Here is a 3,874-nt window from a genome sequence, read left to right as displayed (position 1 = left end):
GGGGGGGGGCTGTGAGTAGACAAGAGGAGAAGAGATGAGTTTTGAAAAGGGACTGGAATACTGTGAGGGTCTCAGAATAGCGGATATCTTTGCATCGATATGCTCAAAAAGTTTTTTTTTCAAAATGTCAAAAAAATGTCAAAAATTATAAATAGTGAAAAATTACATATAAAATATTTCTAGTGTGAACCAAAATATAATACTAAATATTATACAAGTGATTTCTCTTAACCAAAAGGACAAAAATGGCATGAAAGCACATATTATTCTAATACGGGTCCTTTTTGACCCACTTGCGGGGTCCAGCCACTCTAAGGGCATCGAAGGGTTAACTAAATAAAACAAAGTTCAAGCATTCATTAGGCACTAAATAAGGGCACCGAGCATCAGCTACAGTCACTTCACTTCTTTTACTGTGAAATCATACAATCATCCCCTTTTGTATCCGGCTAAGTAGGACACGGTTATGTTCTTATGGCTGAAATCATCTTGATACTTCCTCAACATTTTGTTTCAGAATTGCTGCGTCTTGAATTTGACTCTGGTGGATTTCTATCTGAGAGAGTTCTGGTGTGTCGGCTCTGCGGTGTCCGTGCAGCGGCAGGAGACGCCCGTCTGCCACGACTACGATGGTGAGCACTTCCTGATCCTCCATCAGGACTCAGAGGGTCGGGTGGAGATACAGCTCGTGAAGGAACAGACGTCAGTTTAGCTGTCTATGTGGCTGTGGGCAAAGTCAACAAGTATTTCTGTACAAGTCACTGAACCTGGAACAAAAGAAAGCATTACAGCAGGATACTAGGATTATTTCAGACTAATCTGATGCTTTTTAAACAGAAATGTATCAATTATATTTTGTAAATGCAGGAAAATGTGCCGTTTAAAAACATTTTTGACGATTTGTGAAACATTTTCATTCAAATACTGAATAAATTCATATATTTTGAATAATATCTTTGCATCCTTCCTCATAGCTGCTTGCATCAGTTAGCTATTCACTTTTAAAGTATCCACTGAAATGAGAATAACGAATCGTTCTTAATCACTAATCGCTTTTATAATAAATCTGTCTTTCATGTATCCGGTGTATTCTCCCTTTTCCTTAATTATGAATAGATTTGATTATGAATAGATTTGATTATGAATAGATTTGCTTCAGCCAACAGCCGTGTGTCCACAACCTGTGCTTTCATATAATATATCACCTTTAATCACCATTTTAACTCTTAAGTATACCTTTATCTTTGCAAAACAGGTCATGCTTAACACGTACAAACGTTTTGTTTTCAATGTTTTGTTTTTGTTTCCTCTTCCCGTAGCATTTCCACCTGAACACCCGCATTACCTCAAATTGCATTCTCAGCCATTATGCCGTCACTTTCAGATGGAAATTGAGTTTAATGTCCACACCCCGAGCGAGTCTGGCAGCAGCGATAGAATTAGTGAGGGAGCAATTGTTGGAAACAGTAGCCGCGCTGCTGATGGACCAACACTGCTGATGGCAATAAAAGAACTCTGGGTAATGGGATTTCAGAGGCTTCCCCTCCTTCTCTCCACGAGGGTCAGCGTCACCTTGAAACACATCACAAACTGCATTGGCACTAGATCCAAAATCTCTCCAGGAAATGAGCCAGAGGGGAAAAGACAGTTTGTGTGATGAGTTTTTTGTTTGTTTGTCACAAGCTTCACAATTTAATTGAGACAAAAACCAAGACACTATAGGTGTAGAATTAGAATAGAAGAATTGAAACCCTCTGTAATGGTCTCACATGCAGAGCACACAGTGAAATGTGTTCTCTGCTTTAACCCATCCTAGTACCAGGAGTCTAGTACTAGGAGCAGTGGGCAGCTATTGTACAGCACCCAGGGAGCAATGGGAGTGAGGGGGGTGTCAGGTGCCTTGCTCAAGGGCACCGCAGCAGGGCAGGAGGTGAACTGGGACTTCTCCAAGTAGAAGTCCACTCTCCATATTTTAGGTCTGGTCGGGGACTTGAACCGGCGACCCTACGGCTCACAGTCCAAGCCCCTACTGACTGAGCCACTGCCGGGCTCTCTAGGTGTGTTTCCATCCTCCTGTTTTTATGCACATTATTAATTTGAATATTCAGGTAAAATGTGTAATTGCAGGAAAATAGAAGACATGTTGACTTGAATTTGATAGTTTGTGCTTCGTTTTAAAGCAGAAATGTGCTATGAAAACAGATGTGTGGATTTGGCTAAATAATAAATCGTAAATCTGATGTTACCTCACTAACGTACAGTAAATGAAACCCACACAAATGTCATATCTCCATCTTGCTTTCCATCCCACCTTCTCTTTCCCCTTCTTTTTATTTGCATTATCTAATTGCCCCCTCTTCTGCAATGGTAACATGTTTCTTCTAGATAAACAACTCCTTATTATTACCGTGGTGGATTGAAAACAAACATTCATTCTCCTTTTCTTTTGCAGATTTGCTCTTGTCCTAATCACAAAGTCTCCATCTTGTGCTCTCTACTCCTTCCATGTCAGTGCTGTTGAATGGCTCATTGGATGAAAGCCATAAAGCAGTACATTGGATTGCTTTGAATGCACGGACAAATGACATGAAGTTGGCCATTACTGAGGCTGAATGCTGTGCACCAGGTATGACTTTCAGGTTGTGTTGGAGCGCATTTCCATCAGAGCGACCTTCATCCTACTGTTTGCTGTCACATCAGCTGTTGCTAACGGGCAATCCTTCATTCCTCATTTTATTAGGAAAGGGCCAAGGGTACCGTGGGCCACTTAATGGACTCGCAAGAACATAAAGCCACTTATCCCAACGTTTGAGTCTGAGTGATGGCCAAACAAACACTATGGATTTGGACCATGGAGCCTTGCCTGTAGGCTCTGGTGTGGCACAGAGTAATAGCTTAATCTTTCTTTGAAGAATTATAATTGGAAATACAAGAATCAATTCATACACACATGGAGAAGTACATGTGTCTGAGTGTGGGTAGTTCACCAGTAGATGGCACTCTTTAGTAACCAATGGGAGAGTCCTTTCACAGCACATCGGTTTTACTTTGCTCTCATCTTTCAGTCTGTCGAAATATAATTGCAAAGAAACATAAAGCTCATTTGTTTTTTTAAATCAGCCGTGTTCATGTATTTTCTCTAGAACTGCACTTTGCTGGACATGCATTTTACTCTTTTTCTTCTATGTCTTAAGTAGTTGCAAACCTAAAGGACTTTGAAACCAAATATTGATGAAGAAAGTACCCACAGATTTAGTGACGTGAAGCTTCATTAAACTCATCTTTCTTAGTGTCCTCACAGGCTAATCTTGGAAGAAAATTGCTTCCATTTTTAGCCTTTAATTCTCTCCCATGTGAGTGACCAGCTGGGTGGACTGTGCAGCCAATCACAGTCCTTCTTTATATATGTAGTCGGCTCATTGGAGGAAAACAGTGAACTAATGACATCTACCAGGAGGCTGTTTGATTGTGTGTGTGTTTCGCTGCACACAATCAAAATGCACGATGTGGTTTCTTGTTTTTTCTCCTTTACATCGAGCCTATGAACTGATGGTCTTCAAAGCCTCTCCGGTTGATATTCTGGGCTCTCTCAATGAAAACATCCTCCCCTCTGTCATGAACCTTGGAGTGACCTTCACTAGCACTTTTAAATTCGACAAGCAGGTCAGCACCGTAGTCAAATCCTGCTTTTTAAAAATAAGACTATTGTTCAAGACCAAGTCGTATTTATCTTTTAAAGAAGTAGAAAGGGTTATTAATGCCTTTGCCTATTGCCACGCTCTGTATGTGGGTATGGACCCGGCCTCAATCAAACGCCTGCAGCTAGTCCAAAACGCAGCTGCACGTCTTCTGACTGGCCACAAAAAGCGTGACC

This window comes from Notothenia coriiceps, unplaced genomic scaffold (genome assembly GCF_000735185.1).
Source record: "Notothenia coriiceps isolate Sejong01 unplaced genomic scaffold, NC01 NC01_scaffold00019351, whole genome shotgun sequence".
In the NCBI taxonomy this organism is placed as follows: domain Eukaryota; kingdom Metazoa; phylum Chordata; class Actinopteri; order Perciformes; family Nototheniidae; genus Notothenia; species Notothenia coriiceps.
Note: the sequence above shows the minus strand (reverse complement) of the source record.